This window comes from Pseudophryne corroboree, chromosome 7 (assembly GCF_028390025.1).
Source record: "Pseudophryne corroboree isolate aPseCor3 chromosome 7, aPseCor3.hap2, whole genome shotgun sequence".
In the NCBI taxonomy this organism is placed as follows: domain Eukaryota; kingdom Metazoa; phylum Chordata; class Amphibia; order Anura; family Myobatrachidae; genus Pseudophryne; species Pseudophryne corroboree.
In genome coordinates, this window is record NC_086450.1 from 135,145,951 (window position 1) to 135,171,983 (window position 26,033).

A 26,033-nucleotide genomic window follows, 5' to 3' on the forward strand; every position below is an offset into this window, starting at 1 on the left:
TCCACAGTGCCAGCTATGCCCACAGTGCCAGCTATGCCCCCAGTGCCAGATATACATGTGCCAGCTATGCCCCCAGTGCCAGTGTCCCCACAGTGCCAGCTATGCCCCCAGTGCCAGTGTCCACACAGTGCCAGATATGCCCCCAGTGCCAACTATGCCCCCCAGTGCCAGATATGCCCCCAGTGCCAGATATACATGTCCCCATAGTGCCAGCTATGCCCCCAGTGCCAGATATACATGTCACCACAGTGCCAGATATGCCCCCAGTGTTAGATATGCCCCCAGTGCCAGATATACATGCCCCCACAGTGCCAGCTATGCCCCCAGTGCCAGCTCCGCCCCCAGTGCCAGATATACATATCCCCACAGTGCCAGCTATGCCCCCGGTGCCAGCTATGACCCCAGTGCCAAGTATACATGTCCCCACAGTGCCAGCTATGCCCCCACTGCCAGATATACATGCCACCCCCCTTCCCCCATGCTGCTCACCGTGCTGCTGCTGTCTGTGAGGGGAGGGGAGCGCAGCGTACGGCTCTCCTGCCCCTCACTCTCCGGCGGTGTCTCTCTTCAATTAGGCGCTGGTCCGTGAGCCAATCAAAGCTTGCGGTGTGGCAGCCAATCAGGAGCCTTAGCTGCCGGTCCACGAGCTCTGATTGGCTCACGTACCGGCGCTGAAAAGAGTGACACTGCCGCCGGAGACAAGTGTATGTGCCGGGCAGCGGTGGCCAGGAGCCGGCCGAGCCGCATGCAGTGGATGAAAGAGCCACCGCTGCTCTATGCTGTACTGAAGTCAGATGCAGAATGCTCTTGACAAAGCAGGGTGCTGGAGACTGAGGACCTGATGCAGAGATGGATGCAATGTCAATGTTGAACGCTGTGGAGCATTTCTTTGCCCCTGCATCTGAGCACTTCACATGTGCCGCAATGATCTTGCAACAGCAGTCTCAGTGAGGATTTTTTTTACAATGTGGTCATCGTGGAGCGTTTGTGGGTGGATGCAACGTATGCATATTTTCATACATGCTGTGACTGCATTTGCAACCATCTAGGAATCAGTCCCTGAAGCAGATGCGGAAAGCACTTGGCAGTGCAGGCAATCGGTGATGGAATCAGATGCACAATGAATTTGTAATACAGGTAGTTGGACAGAGTCAGATGCAGTATGCACCTGCAGTGTAGGTATTTAGAACAGAAGTAACTGGAGCCAGGATACTGATCTCTATGTAATAAGTGTTGTTCTGGCATAGCTCTGGACAGGGTTTAAATAGCCGATTGGCTGAGCGGATCATGTGAGCGTGACTGCAGGAACCTGGTTAGATTAAGTGGCCATGTAAGCGAATCCAAGATGGTTGCGCCAGTGCTCCACAACTGTGGGTACTGCCAGGAGTGAATGCCAGGCCCACACGCAGATGGCAGACCTAGTCCTCAGGATGCCAGCTGCAGCTAGTGGGAACACGGATGGCTGTGAGATGACACCGTCACATCTGGTAATGGGGACTTAGGGCCCAAGGTGTGACAATGTGTAAATGTTGATATTTTTTATATAAACGTGTAAATATTCTCTTTGTTTGCTTGCACACACTGATTTTCCAGTTGTGATGCTCTAATGTAGGGCAATAAAAGTTGTCAGCCTTTTCTCGGTCAGTATTACACTCGCACTCTCTAATCAATCAATCAATCAATCAATCAATCAATCAATCACATTATTTATCCACCATTGAGCAAGATCATGTAAACTTGCAGTGTTTTTGTTTTGTTTTAAATGGACGGTGTTGAGATTAACTGTGTATTGTCTTTATCCAGATTAGTGCAGCCTGCCTATCTCATGTAATAAAAAAAAAACACACACACCCCCTTGCTCCATCAGTGGCAGATTTCATTTACTTGGTTCTATGTGTACACACACACACACGATCGCTGTACTGTACATTGTGTGACAATTGTCTTACCCTGTCCTGAAAACACCTTTCTGCTGCCTCATCCTGTAAATTGTTTTTGTCTAAATGAAATGGTGCAATCTATGAAGACGGCATACTTTACCTAGCTTAGTTCTGCTGGTGTGAGCACCATCCCTTTACAGCTAATCCTAGTGCTCCACCTGCCTTTCAGTCTGTTTACCAGGAAATCAAGATGTGTAAACTGCAGGAAGCACTATTTGACCCTCATCCGACAGTGTCTCATTACAATAATTGCTAATCTCTGAATAAGACAGCCATGTTCCGAGAGAGAGAGAGAAAGAAGCAGGGAAATACAAGGGGGAGAAGAGGAGCAGCTTGCGTTAACTAGATGCTTGTTGATGAAACAAGCACATCATTGTAAATGGCTTCTGCTCCCATGCCTTTAATATAGCGTTCTCTGAGACATCTGCTGACCTCTGGGGTCAGGAAAATCAGGACATAATAGTATGTGTTCTTTTATCCTTCCTTCCTAACCGAAGACCTGTCTCTGGTGTGCCTGCACTGTATGCGAAAGCATAATGGCTACTTCCTGATTAATCCCACTGTCCACAGTAAGCATTATGACTTAAATCTTTTTTTTTTTTCCAGACCGCTAGAATTGGATGGAATTTCTTTTTCTTTGTTACTATTGTCGTGCTGCTAAGAATGTAAATTTAGGTTAATGGAAAATAAAACTGTTTTCGCTAGTTTGTGTTTTCTAAGAACGCTTTTATTTTCTAGAATAAAAGTTTTCATTGACATTTATTAGTTAGTTTTGCCGACCAGTGATGTTAGTTATAAAGGGTTTTGTTTCATGTATTCTGCTTTTATATTTTGTGTTTTTTTTAATGATGATTTAGTTAGAATGTTGCTGATGTTAAGAATAAATAGTTGCTTGAATGATCTTTTTTTACTGTGCGCATTGATTCTAATGATATGGAATGTTATATAGTCCTATATTGTTCTGTTTAGATGTAGTGAGATCTATTTACCTGTCATTTCATGTGCCGGAGCAGTGTTCACCTGAGGCATATGCCTCGTGCCTCAGGAATATTGCATTAATATTAGTACATCCCAGAAGATGGCAGGCTTCATTGAGTGACAGGTACACTTTAATCATTTTGTAGTGACACCACTAACCTTTTCGATGTTATGACAAAACGTTTCACCTGGTTATATTTAGTGTTTAAAATACCAACAGATGGGAATCTAATATATTTAATCAATGTGTTTTCATGATTTTTATTTGACCCAAATACAGTCCATATCCCCTTGTTTGTTTACTTGGTTTAAGACCTAGCCGGCCTGTTGCGATGATACACGTATTTGTCTGATGGAACCCAAAGTATGGTTTATATGGTCAAAGTTTAAATGATGACAAAATGAGTGCTCTGTGTTCCCGGCTGCACATAAATAGTACATGCATGAGATGTGTCAAAGGGCAGTGTCCCAACGCACTGCTTGGAACATCATGATACAGTAGGATGTACAGTGGTTCTCAAACTGTGTGCCATGGCACCTTGGGTAACTTGCAGGGGTGCCCTGGGTTGGTGGTCCAGGACCAATTCAAATTATTTATGGTCAATTGTCAGACACCAGCACTGGTTTTGCCTATTACATTATAGGCAAAACCAGTGCTGGTGTCTGACAATCACAAAATATGTGGACAAGCAGAAGCAAATCCTGTCCCTTACCACACAACTGAACCTAAGGATGGCATTAAATACAATTTACTTAATTTAATATTTCTTTCTAAATTTCACAATAAGAAAATTCAGGTCTAGGGCTGCCGTGGAGAAAATTCTGATACCCTAGGGCGCCATGATTCGAAAAAGTTTGGGAACCACTGATGTATTCCTTTGAACAACTTGTTTTAGGAGCTAAAGAGTAGTTTAGGTTCCTGTAAATTGATATATAAACCAGTTGTTTTATTTTGTGTTTCCTGCTTTGATATTTACATCTTAATACTGGAAGGCTATTATTATTATTATTATTATTTTATTACATATTATTTATAAGGCGCTACAAGTGTTTTCCAGCACCGTACATACTGCACACATAGAAGCATACCATACTACACACATTAGAACAATACAGGGTACACAGAGCTTAACATTACAGTCACTGAAAAACTAGAACAGAGCACAGGTAACAATTAGCACCACAATTCTCAGTACACATTACAGCTGAGATGTAAGGAAGCAAAGGAGTAATCGGCGTACTACTAGGGACAGGCAGCTGCTGGAAGAGATAAACGGTAACGAGCGAGAGGAGATGCAGGTATAGACAGCCGCTGAGTAAGAGAGAGCTGTAATTGAAGTGCGAGAGAAGAGGTTTGTGAGAACAGGAGGGAAGAAGGCCCTGCTCCAAAGATCTCACAATCTAGGGGGGAGACAGGTGACATGAGGCGCAACCAAGCGGAAGTTGGCCTAATGGCAGGAATTAAGCGAGGCATGGATGGCCAAGGCATGAGACAGGGGGTTGGGAGAGCGGCCTTGAGACTAGGTTGTGCAGAAGGGCATGCTTTGATGTACAGTTGGTTTTCAGTGCCCGTTTGAAGCTTTGCAAGGTCGGGGAGAGTCTAATAGGATATGAGTTGTAAATATTAGGGGGTATATTTACTAACATTCGTAATTTTCGGAAAAAGGTCAAAGTTCAATCACGAATGACATCGAAAGTGTAAAACTGCAACTTTTTGAATTTATTACGCCTAATTTACTAAGCTGCCGTATTCGGATTTTTCATTTGTTCCGATGTCGATGTCATTCGTGTTTTTTTCCCGTTTTTTACGGCAGTGATTAGCAAAACACTGCCGACTTTATCACAATGAATCTCGGCCGGATCTGTGTGATCCGTGCTGGGGTTCATTTTTTTTTTTTTTTTAAATAAACACTGTAAAACGGAGAAAAAAAATGCGTGGGGTTCCCCCTCCTAAGCATAACCAGCCTCGGGCTCTTTGAGCCGACCCTGGTTGCAGAAATATGGGGGGGAAAATGACAGGGGTTCCCCCATATTTAAGCAACCAGCATCGGGCTCTGCGCCTGGTCCTGGTTCCAAAAATACGGGGGACAAAAAGAGTAGGGGTCCCCCGTATTTCTAAAACCAGCACCGGGCTCCACTAGCTGGACAGATAATGCCACAGCCGGGGGTCACTTTTATATAGTGCCCTGCGGCCGTGGCATCAAAAATCCAACTAGTCACCCCTGGCCGGGGTACCCTGGGGGAGTGGGGACCCCTTCAATCAAGGGGTCCCCCCCCCCCAGCCACCCAAGGGCCAGGGGTGAAGCCCGAGGCTGTCCCCCCCCCCATCCAATTGGCTGCGGATGGGGGGCTGATAGCCTTTTGTGAAAATGAAAAGATATTGTTTTTAGTAGCAGTACTACAAGGCCCAGCAAGCCTCCCCCGCATGCTGGTACTTGGAGAACCACAAGTACCAGCATGCGACGGAAAAACGGGTCCGCTGGTACCTGTAGTACTACTACTAAAAAAATACCCAAAAAAAGACAAGACACACACACCTTGAAAGTAAAGATTTATTACATACATCCACACAAACATACATACATACTTACCTTATGTTCACACGAGGGTCGGTCCTCTTCTCCAGTAGAATCCATGGGGTACCTGTTGAATAAATTCTACTCACCAGATCCAGGGTCCCAGGCTCCTCGTAGCATCCATTTGTAATCCACGTACTTGAATAAAATAAAAAAACGGAAAGCCGAGCCACGCACTGAAAGGGGACCCATGTTTGCACATGGGCCCCCTTTCCCCGAATGCCAGAAACCCACTCTGACTGATGTCTAAGTGGGTTTCTTCAGCCAATCAGGGAGCGCCACGTTGTAGCACCCTCCTGATCGGCTGTGTGCTCCTGTACTGTCTGACAGGCGGCACACGGCAGTGTTACAATGTAGCGCCTATGCGCTCCATTGTAACCAATGGTGGGAACTTTGTGGTCAGCGGTGAGGTCACTTTCGGTCAACCGCTGACTACAAAGTTCCCACCATTGGTTACAATGGAGCGCATAGGCGCTACATTGTAACACTGCCGTGTGCCGCCTGTCAGACAGTACAGGAGCACACAGCCGATCAGGAGGGTGCTACAACGTGGCGCTCCCTGATTGGCTGAAGAAACCCACTTAGACATCAGTCAGAGTGGGTTTCTGGCATTCGGGGAAAGGGGGCCCATGTGAAAACATGGGTCCCCTTTCAGTGCGTGGCTCGGCTTTCCGTTTTTTTATTTTATTCAAGTACGTGGATTACAAAAGGATTATCCGAGGAGCCTGGGACCCTGGATCTGGTGAGTAGAATTTATTCAACAGGTACCCCATGGATTCTACTGGAGAAGAGGACCGACCCTCGTGTGAACACAAGGTAAGTATGTATGTATGTTTGTGTGGATGTATGTAATAAATCTTTACTTTCAAGGTGTGTGTGTCTTGTCTTTTTTTGGGTATTTTTTTAGTAGTAGTACTACAGGTACCAGCGGGCCCGTTTTTCCGTCGCATGCTGGTACTTGTGGTTCTCCAAGTACCAGCATGCGGGGGAGGCTTGCTGGGCCTTGTAGTACTGCTACTAAAAACAATATCTTTTCATTTTCACAAAAGGCTATCAGCCCCCCATCCGCAGCCAATTGGATGGGGGGGACAGCCTCGGGCTTCACCCCTGGCCCTTGGGTGGCTGGGGGGGGGGGGACCCCGGCCAGGGGTGACTAGTTGGATTTTTGATGCCACGGCCGCAGGGCACTATATAAAAGTGACCCCCGGCTGTGGCATTATCTGTCCAGCTAGTGGAGCCCGGTGCTGGTTTTAGAAATACGGGGGACCCCTACTCTTTTTGTCCCCCGTATTTTTGGAACCAGGACCAGGCGCAGAGCCCGATGCTGGTTGCTTAAATATGGGGGAACCCCTGTCATTTTTTTCCCCATATTTCTGCAACCAGGATCGGCTCAAAGAGCCCGAGGCTGGTTATGCTTAGGAGGGGGGACCCCACGCAATTTTTTTAAAGAAAATAACCACTTTCCCACCCCTTCCCACTGATATACATGCACGGATCTCATGGATCCCTGCATGCCTATACAATCACGGATTAAAAAAGCAGGTCTGTTTTTTTTTAGCACTTTTTTACGAGTTGTAATTTTTCACGGCTGTGGTTTTTTTTTTTTTTGCTTTGCACTTCTTAGTAAATTACCGAGATTCATACTTAAACAGCCGCGTTTTGACCGATGGTGTATTCATTCGTATTTTTTTGGTTGGACTTCCAAAAAATTACGAATGCCCTCATCACTGCCGTGATTATTGCTTAGTAAATTACCGAGATGACACTTTGATGAAAAAACGGCATCTCGGTCAAAATCGGGAACTTAGTAAATATACCCCTAGGTGTTTGTAAAAATTAAAATAAGGCATCATAAAAATAACTAACAGTATAATTTAGATTAGTTTTTTCTACCCTAATGCCGAATATTAATATAAATCTGACTCTAATTAAGGTGTTAAAGTAAAGCAGGTGCGGCTAAAATTTATGAAAAAACATCACCTTGAGCTCCTGGAAATAACTGTGCCCAGGGTACTAAGGATTCATCACCTGTACTGGCATTTGATGAGAACACTTTTACATTTCAAACCTGTTGCACGATCCATGTTTGTCAGCAGTGTTTAGAACAGGTATGATGTAACGATATGCCATATAATATGAGTTGTAGCAATGATCCTAATATTGGATATTGAGGTGGTTAAATCAGTAATTACCGTTTTGAGTTCTGTTCATGGATATACTAGAACACTATTATCAGACTATTAGAACTGGCTCAGTTAAATGGTTTTGCTCACAGTGAATTCACCACGGGGGAACCCAGAAGATAATAGGGCGACTAATGCAGCTATCATAGCCACTCACATGGCAGCCTTTTCACATGTAAACGCATGTCAATTACATGCTAAATTACCAGCACAGTGCACTTGACACTGACATAGGTGGTAGTAATATATACAGTTGTAACCTGTTTTCTGAGTATGGTTCTTTTGTGTATATCTTTATTATTGTTATTAACATTTCTTTATATAGCACAAGCATATTCTGTTGCACTTTACAGTTGGATAAAAGCTTGGAGAGGATCACTATTTTGGGAATGGAGCTGGCTCTTTGGAGCCAAACATGAAATTCTGCAGAGAACATAATGGCAACCTCTCAATGTTTGTGTACAATTAATTGCAGCTCATCTGTAGCCAAGTCATTTTCTTTATCAAAAAAAGTACACAATTTTCATTAATGCTGTGGATCCTGCTATTACAAGAGCCACATAATTGTGTGTCCTGTGACATTGTAGTGGTTATGCCAACGTTAATAGTAGAAACTTAAAAAGAAAGTCGCATTTACTGCCCCTTACTATCAGGACCCAATATTGGAGTAACAATTGACTAGAAGGCTCGATGTCGGTCCCACCAATAGTACCATACTGTGACCTCAAATAAAACCTGAAGTAAGGGTGGCCATTGACCATTGAGTGTTAGCAAACATCAATGGTTGATGGGATACCACCAATGGTAAAACATTGGTGACTGATCCCCCCGATGGGCGCCATCAGCACATGTGCATAGCCTAAACATCCATGGCTCACCGTTGATGGATAATTAATGATGTAATACCATTGACCATCGGAGGCAGAGACATTGATGGGGAACGCTGACCTGAAGTGGTGCATCGATAAGATCAGTGAGTATAGCTGATGTAGAGCTGAGATTGCAGCTTGTTAAGGCGTCATTGTGGGGACCTGATAGAAACATGGACCAGCACAGCCCACAGGAGTAACTAGGGTTGTCACCTCATCCCTTTAATTCTGGACACATATTAATTACACAGGTTCTGTGGCTGATTAAAACCAGGTAAAATGGAGTCTTGAAGTCAGCCAGCCACAGAACTTGTGTAATTAATATGTGTCCAGAATTAAAGGGATGAGGTGGCCACCCTAGGAGGAACCCTCTTAATTTAGATAAGGGAGAGTAAAGTACACTGGTCATTTTTCTAAATATTTACTATAAAGATGTAATTTAGCATTTAAAATTGTAGCAAACACAAGTGATTGACTTATTTTCTGATGATACTCAAGAAAAAAGTATATAATTTTTAATCCTCAGTCACGTCTGGGGCAGTCGCGACTCGTATCAAATCTGAATAATTTTATAGACCCCGGATCCCCAATGAAGATATCATCCACCCAAGTACCAGTACCATTTTTTAAAGAGTAAAAGCACAGACAACAGTAACTATAAAAACAGTTACATTTACATTTGTCTCAGGCCTGGGAAGGGACACTGGCCAGTTTGTGTTGTCAGATGTTCCATCAGGGAGAACACTCTTCCCCTACAACATCAGCATTAAAAATATATAGTATAGCTAAAAGTGGACCTAGACGATGTAGACTAGAGAAACAGGCATATAACAAAGCTGTACGGCAGGTCTTGAAACGCGTCACAGGGTGAATATTTAGAGCGAGTTACCCTTTTGTTAAATGCCTGTTGCTCTACAGTACTTCTTTCTCCCAACTTTGTTTTATTTTTATGCAATAAATGTTTATGGAAAAAGCCAGGAATACAAACATAGAGGTTAATATAGGGTACTACCAGCAGGGAATATTGACAAACAAAAGAAACAATCAATCAATTAATCAATCAATCAATCAATCAATCAATCAATTAAAGTCTAGGAAACCAACAGGCAAAGAGAAACACAACCAAGACTTCAACTCAGTGGTTTTGGAGAAATACTGGTTAACAGGCAACAAGCATCACTCTCATTGCATAGCTCAGACTTATGAATCCTTGTGACAACTCACTGACTGTAAATAACAGTTTGAAGTGTTTTGTTTTTGCATTTTTCCTCTCAGTCGCAGCACAACACACTTACTAATGGCATTCAGTACTGACAGTGAGACATACAGACTAACCAAAGTAAAAATAAATTGTGATTCATGAAAACAATATTTAGTTTTCTCCCTAATGTAACACATTACGAAGTTCAGTATATAATATTCCACAACGCACTAAAAGAGTTATTTTCTTGATGACTGCTAAATAAAACTTCCCCATCTCTAGGAATTATTCTATTTTATACAACTGGTATGATTTGAGAATTACCTTTTACACAAAGTTTTTGCATATCTTATAAAGTTAGCACCAAGCCACCAAGTAAGGTTTAGAGATGGCAACCGGCCGTCAATGGCCATGTGCCCGATGTGTTCCCCCACCAACACTTGCACTGCAGAGATACTAAACTGTTCCTTCGTCACTGCCGGCAGGAACTATTGATGGTATACCATGGCATACTTTTATACCACCGATGGTGCTGACTGTAATTTCCATTAATGGCATCCATAGTAAGGTTACATTGTTCTGTCTCACTGAGGATTGGGTTGACCCCACCTATTGAGGTCTATTATAGTGAATTTCTGCACAAATAACAGACTCTTAAACATTCTGTGTTGCTTGTTCACACCCATATAGACTAGTGACTAGCTTTAATATTTAGCTCTGTGAGGTACTGATGTGTCCTCAAACACTGTGACTTCAGTCACGTCAAGCAGCGTCTTTATCGCTGAGAATGTGACTTTTTGTTCACTTAGATAAAACAACTGGAAATGCCGAAACTACTCTGCTAGATTACACTGATCAATTTAATATGTGACATTTGTATATCATGTGTGCGACAGTCTTAATCTGTGTACAAAGTGCTACGATGTTGCTGCCATGACGTTTTCTCACTCCAGTCTTTTCCTACATATGTGACTTTGTATGTGTTGAATTCCTGTGCAGTTAGTCGCAGTCCAGCGTCTCTAGTACACTTTCAGTGGGGTCTCGCTAAATAAAAAGGCTGTATGCTACACCTCCTGAAGTGGCTTATTTGCGCCAGGTATCTTGCACCGTGTGGCATCTTGGCGTAAGGTGCATGAGGACCCACCTGCAGGACAATATAGGTAATTACAATGTTGGGACTAGTGTTAGCTCTAAAGAATGCTATAAGTGGCAGTGGCCCTTCAAAACCGTTTAATTTAATAAAATTTTGTTTATTTAATATAGTTTGAAAAATATTCTTACAAATATTTAAATATTATATTATGCATATCTGCGGAACGGATCTCCTCGTCAAAAACTGGGAGACACAGTGGGGCGGCTTGGTTGCATGTGATCTGACCATGCCAGTTAAGTGGTTAAACAAATAAAGAGATCCAGGTGCAAGTTATTGTACTGGTCCCTTCCCCTGTAAAATGGCACTGTTGCATACTCAGTAGATATCAGGGGCGCCGACACAGCACCAGAGCTCCGTTATCATCTATACTTGTGCCCTTTTTCTGTTGACTTTTTTTTCACCTGTAATAATAAGAATTTACTTACCGATAATTCTATTTCTCATAGTCCGTAGTGGATGCTGGGACTTCCGTAAGGACCATGGGGAATAGCGGCTCCGCAGGAGACTGGGCACAAAAAGTAAAAACTTTAGACTAGCTGGTGTGCACTGGCTCCTCCCCCTATGACCCTCCTCCAAGCCTCAGTTAGGATACTGTGCCCAGACGAGCGTACATAATAAGGAAGGATTTTGAATCCCGGGAAAGACTCATACCAGCCACACCAATCACACTGTACAACTGTGATCTGAACCCAGTTAACAGTATGATAAACGTAGGAGCCTCTGAAAAGATGGCTCACAACAATAAACAACACGATTTTTTTGTAACAATAACCATATACAAGTATTGCAGACAATCCGCACTTGGGATGGGCGCCCAGCATCCACTACGGACTATGAGAAATAGAATTATCGGTAAGTAAATTCTTATTTTCTCTGACGTCCTAGTGGATGCTGGGACTTCCGTAAGGACCATGGGGATTATACCAAAGCTCCCAAACGGGCGGGAGAGTGCGGATGACTCTGCAGCACCGAATGAGAGAACTCCAGGTCCTCCTCAGCCAGGGTATCGAATTTGTAAAATTTTGCAAACGTGTTTGCCCCTGACCAAGTAGCTGCTCGGCAAAGTTGTAAAGCCGAGACCCCTCGGGCAGCCGCCCAAGATGAGCCCACTTTTCTTGTGGAATGGGCTTTAACAGATTTTGGCTGTGGCAGTCCTGCCACAGAATGTGCAAGCTGAATTGTACTACAAATCCAACGAGCAATCGTCTGCTTAGAAGCAGGAGCACCCACCTTGTTGGGTGCATACAGGATAAACAGCGAGTCAGATTTTCTGACTCCAGCCGTCCTGGAAACATATATTTTCAGGGCCCTGACTACGTCCAACAACTTGGAGTCCTCCAAGTCCCTAGTAGCCGCAGGCACCACAATAGGTTGGTTCATGTGAAACGCTGAAACCACCTTAGGGAGAAATTGAGGACGAGTCCTCAATTCTGCCCTGTCTGAATGAAAAATTAGGTAAGGGCTTTTATATGACAAAGCCACCATTTCTGAGACATGCCTGGCTGACGCCAGAGCTAACAGCATGACCACCTTCCATGTGAGATATTTTAATTCCACAGTGGTGAGTGGTTCAAACCAATGTGATTTTAGGAACCCTAAAACTACATTGAGATCCCAAGGTGCCACTGGTGGCACAAAAGGAGGTTGTATATGCAGTACCCCCTTGACAAACGTCTGAACTTCAGGCAATGAAGCCAGTTCTTTCTGGAAAAAGATCGACAGGGCCGAAATTTGAACCTTAATGGATCCTAATTTTAGGCCCATAGACAGTCCTGCTTGCAGGAAATGCAGGAAACGACCCAGTTGAAATTCCTCTGTGGGGGCCTTCTTAGCCTCACACCAGGAAACATATTTTCGCCAAATGCGGTGATAATGTTTCGCAGTTACATCCTTCCTGGCTTTGATCAGGGTAGGGATGACTTCATCTGGAATGCCTTTTTCCATCAGGATCCGGCGTTCAACCGCCATGCCGTCAAACGCAGCCGCGGTAAGTCTTGGAACAGACAAGGTCCCTGCTGGAGCAGGTCCTTTCTTAGAGGTAGAGGCCACGGGTCCTCCGTGAGCATCTCTTGCAGTTCCGGGTACCAAGTTCTTCTTGGCCAATCCGGAGCCACGAGTATAGTCTTCACTCCTCTCCTTCTTATGATTCTCAGTACTTTTGGAATGAGAGGCAGAGGAGGGAACACATACACCGACTGGTACACCCACGGTGTTACCAGAGCGTCCACCGCTATTGCCTGAGGGTCCCTTGACCTGGCGCAATATCTGTCCAGTTTTTTGTTGAGACGGGACGCCATCATGTCCACCTTTGGTTTTTCCCAACGGTTTACAATCACTTGAAAGACTTCTGGGTGAAGTCCCCATCTGCTGAGGAAGTCTGCTTCCCAGTTGTCCACTCCCGGAATGAACACTGCTGACAGTGCCACCACATGATTTTCCGCCCAGCGAAGAATCCTTGCAGCTTCTGCCATTGCCCTCCTGCTTCTTGTGCCGCCCTGTCTGTTGACGTGGGCGACTGCCGTGATGTTGTCCGATTGGATTAATACCGACTGACCCTGAAGCAGAGGCCTTGCTTGACTTAGGGCATTGTAAATGGCCCTTAGTTCCAGGAAATTTATGTGAAGAGACGTTTCCATGCTTGACCACAAGCCCTGGAAATTTCTTCCCTGTGTGACTGCTCCCCAGCCTCTCAGGCTGGCATCGGTGGTCACCAGCATCCAATCCTGAATGCCGAATCTGCGGCCCTCTAGAAGATGAGCACTCTGTAACCACCACAGGAGAGACACCCTTGTCCTTGGAGATAGGGTTATCCGCTGATGCATCTGAAGATGCGATCCGGACCATTTGTCCAGCAGACCCCACTGAAAAGTTCTTGCATGGAATCTTCCGAATGGAATCGCTTCGTAAGAAGCCACCATTTTTCCCAGGACTCTCGTGCATTGATGCACTGACACTTGGCCTGCTTTTAGGAGTTTCCTGACTAGCTCGGATAACTCCCTGGCCTTCTCCTCCGGGAGAAACACCTTTTTCTGGACTGTGTCCAGAATCATCCCCAGGAACAGTAGACGTGTTGTTGGAATCAGCTGTGATTTTGGGATATTTAGGATCCACCCGTGCTGACGTAGCACTACCTGAGATAGTGCTACTCCGACCTCTAACTGTTCCCTGGACCTTGCCCTTATCAGGAGATCGTCCAAGTAAGGGATAATTAAGACGCCTTTTCTTCGAAGAAGAATCATCATTTCGGCCATTACCTTGGTAAAGACCCGTGGTGCCGTGGACAATCCAAACGGCAGCGTCTGAGACTGATAATGACAGTTTTGTACCACAAACCTGAGGTACCCTTGGTGAGAAGGGTAGATTGGGACATGGAGATAAGAATCTTTGATGTCCAGAGACCCGATATAGTCCCCTTCTTCCAGGTTCGCTATCACTGCTCTGAGTGACTCCATCTTGAATTTGAACCTTTTTATGTAAGTGTTCAAGGATTTTAGATTTAAAATTGGTCTCACCGAGCCGTCCGGCTTCGGTACCACAAACAGCGTGGAATAATACCCCTTTCCCTGTTGTAGGAGGGGTACCTTGATTATCACCTGCTGGGAATACAGCTTGTGAATAGCTTCCACTACCGCCTCCCTGTCGGAGGGAGACGTTGGTAGAGCAGACTTCAGGAACCGGCGAGGGGGAGACGTCTCGAATTCCAATTTGTACCCCTGTGATACTACCTGCAGGATCCAGGGGTCCACTTGCGAGTGAGCCCACTGCGCGCTGAAATTCTTGAGACGGCCCCCCACCATGCCTGAGTCCGCTTGTAAGGCCCCAGCGTCATGCTGAGGACTTGGCAGAAGCGGGGGAGGGCTTCTGCTCCTGGGAAGAGGCTGCCTGGTGCAGTCTTTTTCCCCTTCCTCTGCCCCGGGGCAGAAATGAGTGGCCTTTTGCCCGCTTGCCCTTATGGGAACGAAAGGACTGAGTTTGAAAAGACGGTGTCTTTTTCTGCTGAGAGGTGACCTGGGGTAAAAAGGTGGATTTTCCAGCCGTTGCTGTGGCCACCAGGTCCGATAGACCGACCCCAAATAACTCCTCCCCTTTATACGGCAATACTTCCATATGTCGTTTGGAATCCGCATCACCTGACCACTGTCGCGTCCATAACGCTCTTCTGGCAGAAATGGACATCGCACTCACTCTAGATGCCAGGGTGCAAATATCCCTCTGTGCATCTCGCATATATAGTAATGCATCCTTTAAATGCTCTATAGTTAATAATATACTGTCCCTATCCAGGGTATCAATATTTTCAGTCAGGGAATCCGACCAAGCCACTCCAGCACTGCACATCCAGGCTGAGGCGATTGCTGGTCGCAGTATAACACCAGTATGTGTGTATATACCTTTTAGGATATTTTCCAGCCTTCTATCAGCTGGTTCCTTAAGGGCGGCCGTATCGGGAGACGGTAACGCCACTTGTTTTGATAAGCGTGTGAGCGCCTTATCTACCCTAGGGGGTGTTTCCCAACGCGCCCTAACCTCTGGCGGGAAAGGGTATAGTGCCAATAATTTATTAGAAATCAGCAGTTTTTTATCGGGGGAAAACCACGCTTTATCACACACCTCATTTAATTCATCTGATTCAGGAAAAACTACTGGTAGTTTTTTCACACCCCACATAATACCCTTTTTTGTGGTACTTGTAGTGTCAGAAATATTCAATGCCTCCTTCATTGCCGTGATCATGTAACGTGTGGCCCTACTGGACATTACGTTTGTCTCCTCACCGTCGACACTGGATTCAGTATCCGTGTCTGGGTCTGTGTCGACCATCTGAGGTAACGGGCGTTTTAGCGCCCCCGACGGTGTCTGAGACGCCTGAACAGGCACTAATTGATTTGCCGGCTGTCTCATGTCGTCAACAGTTTTTTGCAAAGTGCTGACACTGTCACGTAATTCTTTAAATACGACCATCCAGTCAGGTGTCGACTCCCTAGGGGGTGACATCACTAACACAGGCAATTGCTCTGCTTCCACATCATTTTCCTCCTCATACATGTTGACACAATCGTACCGACACCCAGCACACACACAGGGAATGCTCTGAAAGAGGACAGGACCCCACGAGCCCTTTGGGGAGACAGAGGGAGAGTTTGCCAGCACACACCAGAGCGCTATATATATACAGGGATAACCTTATGTAAGTGTTACTCCCTTTATAGCTGCTGTTTTATATTAGCTGCCAATAGTGCCCCCCCTCTCTTGTTTTACCCTGATTCTGTAGCAGGACTGCAGGGGAGAGTCTGGGAGCCTTCCTTCCAGCGGAACTGTGAGGGAAAATGGCGCTTGTGTGCTGAGGAGATAGGCTCCGCCCCCTTCACGGCGGCCTTTTCTCCCGCTTTTTTTTTTTTAGGAAAACTGGCAGGGGTGAAATGCATCCATATAGCCCAGGAGCTATATGTGATGTATTTCTTTAGCCATATAAGGTTTAAACATGTTTTATTGCGTCTCAGGGCGCTCCCCCCCAGCGCCCTGCACCCTCAGTGACCGGAGTGTGAAGTGTGCTGAGAGCAATGGCGCACAGCTGCAGTGCTGTGCGCTACCTTATCTGAAGACAGGAACGTCTTCTGCCGCCGATTTCTCCGGACCTCTTCGCTCTTCTGGCTCTGTAAGGGGGCCGGCGGCGCGGCTCCGGGACCCATCCAGGCTGAACCTGTGATCGTCCCTCTGGAGCTAATGTCCAGTAGCCAAGAAGCCCAATCCACTCTGCACGCAGGTGAGTTCGCTTCTTCTCCCCTTAGTCCCACGATGCAGTGAGCCTGTTGCCAGCAGGACTCACTGAAAATAAAAAACCTATTTTCTCTAACGTCCTAAGTGGATGCTGGGACTCCGTAAGGACCATGGGGAATAGCGGCTCCGCAGGAGACTGGGCACAAAAGTAAAAGCTTGAACTAGCTGGTGTGCACTGGCTCCTCCCCCTATGACCCTCCTCCAAGCCTCAGTTAGATTTTTGTGCCCGAACGAGAAGGGTGCATGCTAGGTGGCTCTCCTGAGCTGCTTAGAGTAAAAGTTTATTTTAGGTTTTTTATTTTCAGTGAGTCCTGCTGGCAACAGGCTCACTGCATCGTGGGACTAAGGGGAGAAGAAACGAACTCACCTGCGTGCAGAGTGGATTGGGTTTCTTAGGCTACTGGACATTAGCTCCAGAGGGACGATCACAGGTTCAGCCTGGATGGGTCCCGGAGCCGCGCCGCCGGCCCCCTTACAGAGCCAGAAGAACGAAGAGGTCCGGTGAAATCGGCGGCAGAAGACGTTCCTGTCTTCAACTAAGGTAGCGCACAGCACTGCAGCTGTGCGCCATTGCTCTCAGCACACTTCACACTCCGGTCACTGAGGGTGCAGGGTGCTGGGGGGGAGCGCCCTGAGACGCAATAAAAACAGAAATACCTTAGGATGGCAAAAGAAATACATCACATATAGCTCCTGGGCTATATGGATGTATTTAACCCCTGCCAGTTTTCCAGAAAAAAGCGGGAGATAAGGCCGTCGTGAAGGGGCGGAGCCTATCTCCTCAGCACACAAGCGCCATTTTCCCTCACAGTTCCGCTGGAAGGACGGCTCCCTGACTCTCCCCTGCAGTCCCTACAGAATCAGGGTAAAAACGAGAGAGTGGGGGCACTATTGGCAGCTAAATTATAAACAGCAGCTATAAAAGGGAGTAACACTTATATAAGGTTATCCCTATATATATATATATATATATAGCGCTCTGGTGTGTGCTGGCAAACTCTCCCTCTGTCTCCCCAAAGGGCTAGTGGGGTCCTGTCCTCTATCAGAGCATTCCCTGTGATAGCACTGTCAGCAGTGTTCATTCCGGGAGTGGACAACTGGGAAGCGGACTTCCTCAGCAGACACGACCTTCACCCGGGGGAGTGGGGACTTCATCCAGAAGTCTTCCAAGAGATGGTAAACCGTTGGGAAAAACCAAAGGTGGACATGATGGCATCCCGTCTCAACAAAAAACTAGACCGATATTGCGCCAGGTCAAGGGACCCTCAGGCAATAGCGGTGGACGCTCTGGTAACACCATGGGTGTACCAGTCAGTGTATGTGTTCCCTCCTCTGCCTCTCATACCAAAAGTACTGAGAATCATAAAAAGGAGAGGAGTAAGAACTATACTCGTGGTTCCGGATTGGCCAAGAAGGACTTGGTACCCGGAACTTCAAGAGATGCTCACGGAGGACCCGTGGCCTCTACCTCTAAGAAAGGACCTGCTCCAGCAGGGACCTTGTCTGTTCCAAGACTTACCGCGGCTGCGTTTGACGGCATGGCGGTTGAACGCCGGATCCTGAAGGAAAAAGGCATTCCAGAAGAAGTCATCCCTACCCTGATAAAGGCCAGGAAGGATGTAACCGCGAAACATTATCACCGCATTTGGCGAAAATATGTTGCGTGGTGTGAGGCCAAAGAGGCCCCTACAGAGGAATTTCAACTGGGTCGCTTCCTACATTTCCTGCAAACAGGACTGTCTATGGGCCTAAAATTAGGGTCCATTAAGGTTCAAATTTCGGCCCTGTCGATTTTCTTCCAAAAAGAACTGGCTTCAGTGCCTGAAGTCCAGACGTTTGTCAAAGGGGTACTGCATATACAGCCTCCTTTTGTGCCCCCGGTGGCACCTTGGGATCTCAATGTGGTTTTGGGGTTCCTAAAATCACATTGGTTTGAACCACTCATCACTGTGGAATTAAAATATCTCACATGGAAGGTGGTAATGCTGTTAGCCCTGGCTTCAGCCAGGCGTGTCTCAGAATTGGCGGCTTTATCTTATAAAAGCCCTTACCTGATTTTTCACACGGATAGGGCAGAATTGAGGACTCGTCCTCAATTTCTCCCAAAGGTGGTTTCAGCGTTTCACGTGAACCAGCCTATTGTGGTGCCTGCGGCTACTAGGGACTTGGAGGACTCCAAGTTACTGGACGTAGTCAGGGCCCTGAAAATATATATTTCCAGGACGGCTGGAGTCAGGAAATCTGACTCGCTGTTTATCCTGTATGCACCCAACAAGCTGGGTGCTCCTGCTTCTAAGCAGACGATTGCTCGTTGGATTTGTAGTACAATTCAGCTTGCACATTCTGTGGCAGGCCTGCCACAGCCAAAATCTGTAAAAGCCCATTCCACAAGGAAGGTGGGCTCATCTTGGGCGGCTGCCCGAGGGGTCTCGGCTTTACAACTTTGCCGAGCAGCTACTTGGTCAGGGGCAAACACGTTTGCTAAATTCTACAAATTTGATACCCTGGCTGAGGAGGACCTGGAGTTCTCTCATTCGGTGCTGCAGAGTCATCCGCACTCTCCCGCCCGTTTGGGAGCTTTGGTATAATCCCCATGGTCCTTACGGAGTCCCAGCATCCACTTAGGACGTTAGAGAAAATAAGAATTTACTTACCGATAATTCTATTTCTCATAGTCCGTAGTGGATGCTGGGCGCCCATCCCAAGTGCGGATTGTCTGCAATACTTGTATATAGCTATTGTTACAAAATTCGGGTTATTATTGTTGTGAGCCATCTTTTCAGAGGCTCCTTCGTTTATCATACTGTTAACTGGGTTCAGATCACAGGTTGTACGGTGTGATTGGTGTGGCTGGTATGAGTCTTACCCGGGATTCAATATCCTTCCTTATTATGTACGCTCGTCCGGGCACAGTATCCTAACTGAGGCTTGGAGGAGGGTCATAGGGGGAGGAGCCAGTGCACACCAGCTAGTTCAAGCTTTTACTTTTGTGCCCAGTCTCCTGCGGAGCCGCTATTCCCCATGATCCTTACGGAGTCCCAGCATCCACTACGGACTATGAGAAATAGAATTATCGGTAAGTAAATTCTTATTTAAACTTTTACTTCTAAGCAGCTCAGGAGAGCCACCTAGCATACACCCTTCTCGTTCGGGCACAAAAATCTAACTGAGGCTTGGAGGAGGGTCATAGGGGGAGGAGCCAGTGCACACCAGCTAGTCTAAAGTTTTTACTTTTTGTGCCCAGTCTCCTGCGGAGCCGCTATTCCCCATGGTCCTTACGGAAGTCCCAGCATCCACTAGGACGTCAGAGAAATGGCATCAGTATTTTTGATGAAATAACGGAAACATTGATGCTGATTGCAGGGTGGGCATTGTGGACACCTAGGGGCCTGCGGACACCTAGTATAGATGCGCCCAACTGGAAAGGCTACACAGTACTTCAGATATCTCTAAGTAGGATGATACTTTATTTTCATATATATTTTTAGGACTGTTGCTAGCATTTCATTTATGTACAGCAACTTGTGTTTCAGATTTAGTGAACCCATAGGCTTGTTTACACCTTTTCACTGTTAAATTGTTTTTTTTTTTTAGCTTGCTAAAACCCACTTAAGGCATTAATTTTCATGTGTCATACCTATTTTCTCACTGCATATGTATGCACGAGCCATAAAAGTGTATATTCAATAAAAATATATACCTTTACAGTATTTCAAATTAATATTTACTAAATTGGGTTCAGTAACTTAATTCATTTTAATAAACAGCTGGTAGAAGGGGGATCAGTATGAAATGCTGGCGGACGGGATCCCGGCTGTCATGATCCGTCTGCCGTAATGCCGGCAGCAGGGCGAGCGCTAGAAAGCCCCTTGCGGGCTCTCTGCGCTCGCCACAGGTTAGATTTTACCTCTATGGGTGCCGTGGACATCCACAGAGGGAGAATAGATTCTGGTGCCGGTATTCCGGCAGCGGCATTTCACGCTAGTTGGGATTCAGGCGTCGGCATTGTGATTGCCGGGATCCCGACTAGCGGTATTTTAACCGTTTCCCGGTAGAAGGTACCTAAATATCTTACAATTAATTTTTATTATTATTATTGTTTTTTTAAAATATTTAAACAGTGAAGTGAGGATGATGATAATAATAATAATAATAATAATAATAAATAATAATAATAATATTCATCTAGGTTATATCATTAGGCTTTATATAAACCATTAAATTGGTAAATAAAATAAATGGATTTTAGTTTGCAGTGCTTTTCAGTTGAAAATAGCACTATAATTATTTTCATAAGAGAAAGAATAAAACCGCTTCTCTTGATTTCATTTCTATAACCTTCACCTTAATGTTTTCATCTAATTAGTGGTTTCAGTGAATTTTAATGGTTCATAGCTGCCGATTTATTTTATCTCACATTTCTATGTTGCTTACACTTATAATTACTCCATATTTAATCTGCTCACTTTGCTGTTCAGCTTTTAATTTAATAAGGCAACCTAAGGATTTTTTTCATTGAGGCTATATTGTTTCATAGCTGTGCAGCATCCCTGGAGGTCATATTTGTGACACTGTTTTACTACATTTCACGTATCCTTTACCATTTTGTCTTTCACGTATCCTTTACTATTATTATGTAGTCTTTGGGACTACATAATAATATATAGTAGCTATCCTACAAAAAGGTATATGGGGTTTTGTATAGAGTTACAGTGGCTAGATTCTCTTTGTGGTATTTGGCTTCAAGGGGGAATAATATTCTGTTCTACCTTATCTGTTAGCGCAGAAACACTATCCAGAGATGGCAATAACAGCACCCCCTAGAGCAGGGATGGGGAACCTTTGGCCCTCCAGCTGTTGTTGAACTACATATACAAGCATGCCTTGCTACAGTTTTGCTATTTGGCCATGCTAAAACTGTTGCATGGCATGCTGGGATGTGTAGTTCACCAACAGCTGGAGGACCGAAGGTTCCTCATCCCTGACCTAGAGGATTGTAAAATGTCTTATTTTTAGAGTAAATTATTGTCCGGCAAACTGAATCCCAAATGTAAATGTAACTAACACATATCTAACGGATTCCTCCTAATTTATGTACGGTTCAGCGAATCTTAAGATTGTTGAATCTCAAGCACTGTAAAATCTTATAGATCCTTTACTATCACAACACATTATTTAAGATGTTTCATTAACTGATAATATTCTAATTAACAGTACAGTTTGACAAATAATTTTCAGGTGTACAATTTGGTGGTCCAGCGGTGTATGTGGTCACAGCCAGGGTCACTTCATCATGGACATGAGTAGCGGGATTTCGGTCTTAAAAATAGGGAAGTTATTTTGTTTTCCTGTGTACTGGTCTTACCAGCACAATCACAGTTTTATGTAAGTTCCACTATTGTTAGTCTTGGTGCACTGTAATGCAGGGTTATTGGAAATACATTTTTAGTATTATTGCACTTGGCAGCCCAATAGAAACATGTTTGAAGTTGGGCAGTACGACACGCTGCTGCTCCCTACTTAGAACACAGTGGCACTGGCTGTTACCACTGGGACTGAGTAGGGGTCCCAGCACTGACAAAATATCAAAAGCAGTCAGTGGATGATGCTGATTGGTTGCCGGTTCACGAGCTGCAGTTGGTTTGGGGTCGGCACCAAGGTTAAACTGCCACTGCATCTGCCATGGCTCTAGGACCTCATCAGAGATGTGTCACCCAGAAAGAGGAGCTGCGGTGGGTGAGAGAGTGAATTGGGGAGAAGGGCTAGGGGTTAGAGAGTCTTATAGAAAAATGCTACACCTGGCGCTTCAGGAAGGCACAATCCACATGACAATAAAATATGTGTTTTATTAAAAATCAAATTTAAAAATACAAGTAGTACTCCCTGGAGCTAATTAGTCACAATTGGTGTACACAGTAATAGCATAGAGCATTTCTTGTAATATTAATTGCAATGTATATCTAATGTTACTGTAGAATCACACAGTCTCAATAATTATAAGTGTCCAATACAGGACAATGGCAGATTATATAGTCCTTCTAATAATAGACTCACATGTACGGATCATTAGGAAACTCCGTTCCTTGCTTATGATAAATCCACAGTGATGTCCTGTGTGTAAATAGAGACTCCGTACCTGTAACGCTGTACGATGGGGGTCTAGTAACTTGAGACTTAGCAAGGTCCCAGCAGGGATGACCCCAGATCACAATGTCCCTTGCAGGTGTGTGAGGATGGTCGCTGACGCTAGATGTAGCGTACTGGGGGATTCAGAGGTACCTTGCTGTGAAGTCTGTGAGCGTTGTCCCAGTTGTTACAATACCGGCCAGCCACCGGGAAGTAGATAGTGTGTAGCTGTGGATCTGGTCGCTGCAGCCAGAGCCGGATTAAGGGGGGGCCCAGGGGGTCAGGACCCCGGGCCCCCCTGTCATAAGGGGCCCCCAGCCAAAGCTGCGCTGCCCCGCTCTGGTGCTGCTGTCCCCTCTCCAGCCTCCGCCACCAGCAGCAGCTCTCCTGGCTGCAGTGGAGGCTGGAGATTGCTGCCTGTATCAATCCCTGATCCGAGCTGCCCATTAGGAGGGGGAGGGAGCCACACGCACAGCCGCGAGCGGGACATAACACACCCGCTGGCAGCGCGGAAACCTCCCTCCCTTGCAGCCGGTAGTCTTCTCCCCACTGCAGCGTGGGGTCTTTGTGCGGGGGTATGCTGCGATTCGGGGGTCGGAGCAGAGGGGACGGAGGTAATATAAGATAATTGTTATACAATCATGTCATATTGGCTCCGCCGCCGACCCGCGAATCACGGCATTATTGCCGTGGGGGCGGGGCCTAATGGTGAACTGTGCCCCTGGCTCCTAGCAATATGGTTGGTTCTATATCGGAGGGGCTGAAGGGACCTTGTGACGTATTGAGGGGAGGAGCTACGTCACCAGGGGGAGGAGCTACGGGCGAACAGGGTACCCGAAAAGTACCCTCGCGGGCTCGCTTCGCTCGCCACGCTTCGGGCACGGTGGCTCGCTCCGCTCCGCTTCGCTTACCACCTAATTACTAAAGGTAATAGTTGGTGGCGTGGATAGTAGAGGAACTATCCCGCTGGCCTAGCTCCTACCCCTTGCGTCGTAACTCCTCCCCCTTACGGAAAAGGTCCCTTAGCCCACTTGATTCTAGCATCTACCCTAGCAATATGTCCTGGCTGCGGCATCCTCACCCTTTTTCTCAGGGCAGGCTTTAATGTAAGTGTACGTGTACGCACAGTTTGTGATGTATGTGTTCTATCTGTGTATACTGTATATATGTGTATATGTTCTATTCGTGTATATGTATGTGTGTATGTATTTGTGTGTATGGGGGTGCATGAGTTCTATGTAATGTGTGTGTGTGTGTGCGGGGGGTGGTTGCTGGTGGGTGGGCCCCCTGTCTTGTGTGCCCTGGGCCCCTCAAGGGCTTAATCCGAACCTGGCTGCAGCGCATCCAGGTGCGGTGGGCACCCCTCGACTGCGGCTGGTCACTGGAGGAAACAGCTGACTGATGAAAGATCCTGTGTGCCAGATATAGCTGCTGTGTCAGGTACAGCCAGCACCACTCTGTTACTGCTTAATTAACAGCGGAGACAGTGTGCTGGATCTTAATTGTCAGATGCTCAGTGCCACATGGTGATGTTGGCTGGTGTGCTCATAGTAAGCCAAAATGCGCAGTGTGGCTTCCAGTTCCTCCCAGGGGAACAGGCAATCAGTTCCTAGGGGTTAGAGAGGATGCACTCAGTGAGAGGTGCAGGGGTGAGAGAGGGAAGCAGGCAAGGAGAGGTGCAGGGTGATAGAGGGATGCAGGCAGTAAGAGGTGCAGGAGGTGAGTGAGGAAAGCAAGCAGTGAGAGGTGCAGGGGTTGAGAGGGATCCAGGCAGCGAGAGCTGCAGGGGTGAAAGAAGGAAGCAGGCAGTAAGAGGTGCAGGGGGTGAGAGGAGGAAGCAGGCAGTGAGAGGTGCAGGGGGTGAGAGAGAGAAGCAGGCAGCGAGAGGTGCAGGGATGAGAGGGAAGCAGGCAGCGAGAGGTGCAGGGGGTGAGAGAGGAAAGCAGGCAGTAAGAGGTGCAGGGGGTGAGAGAATAAAGCAGGCAGCGAGAGGTGCAGGGGTGAGAGGGAAGCAGGCAGCGAGAGGTGCAGGGGGTGAGAGAGGGAAGCAGGCAGTGAGAGGTGCAGAGGGTGAAAGAGGGAAGCAGGCAGTGACAGGTCCAAGGGATGAGAGAAGAAAGCAGGCAGCGAGAGGTGCAGGGGGTGAGAGGGGAAAACAGTCAGTAAAAGGTGCAGGGGGTCAGAGGGAAGCAGGCAGCGAGAGGTGCAGGGGGTGAGAGGAAAGCAGGCAGTAAGAGGGGGTGAGAGAGGGAAGCAGGCAGTGACAGGTGTAAGGGATGTGAGAGTGATGCAGGCAGCGAGAGGTGCAGGGGGTGAGAGAGGCATGCAGGCAGTGAGAGGTGCAGGGAGTGAGAGAGGGATGCAGGCAGTGCAAGGTGCAGGGGATAAGAGAGGGAAGCAGGCAGTGAGAGAGATGAAGATGCTGAAAAAGTAGAAGGGAGTGAAAGTTGCAAGGGGTAAGTAAAAGAAGAGAGGAGGGGGTAAACAGACACAGAGTATGTGGGTGGTAAGCACAGGGTATAGGCTGACTTCAACCATTGTGTATAGCTGTGTGTGTATGTGTGTGTGTATATATATATATATATATATATATATATATATATATATATATTATAATGCAGGGCCATAACTAGGTGTGTGCCAGCTGTGCGTTGCACACAGCGCATCTGCACTTAGGGCGCATCCGCTGGCACATACATGGGGGCGCGCCGCACAAGTATCACATGGCTACCTGATGAATACTTTTGGCCCTGTCAGCTCAGTAATTACACAGCTGCCGTGCTGGATGCTGGGTTCGGCGCACGCTTGTCTTCTGTGCGCAGAGCGAGTGCTGCAGCAGGGAACAGTGTGGCGGCAGCAACAGCAGCAGTCCGGAGCACCGCAGGGAGTCTTCCAGCAGCAGCTCAGCAGTCCCGGCCCTCGGGATTACGGCAGCCACTACATCTGAAGGCTCATGGCGCAGTTCTCTAGCTGATGATCCCCGCGGCGCACACCAGATCACTGTGCGTGGGCTGCCGGAGCCAGAGGCAGCAGGAGCCTAGCAGCCCCCAGAAGATCAGGACTGCCCTCACTGAGCTGACAAAGCAGGTGGAGGCAATCTGCAATAAGAAGAGCCTGAGGAGCAATGGTGGTGAAGCAGGAGCTGGGGGGAAATGGGCATCTGGGGCAAGACCATGGACCCGAGAGTTGCCACACATGATGAGAAGGTTGGCAAGGAGGTGACACTGGA

General features: G+C 46.6%; 2 long non-coding RNA genes across 2 annotated transcripts in view; one reads left to right on the forward strand and one right to left on the reverse strand.

The window, feature by feature from the left end:
• The window catches only part of LOC134944800 (uncharacterized), a 35,920-nt gene extending 33,736 nt beyond the window's left edge, over positions 1–2,184 (reverse strand). The window contains exon 1 of the long non-coding RNA XR_010181956.1: positions 2,041–2,184. This is a non-coding gene — a long non-coding RNA (uncharacterized LOC134944800). The remainder of the gene's footprint in view (positions 1–2,040) is intronic.
• LOC134944799 (uncharacterized) overlaps positions 1–26,033 on the forward strand; it is a 283,767-nt gene that overhangs the window by 187,214 nt on the left and 70,520 nt on the right. The gene's annotated exons all lie outside the window — the stretch shown is intronic.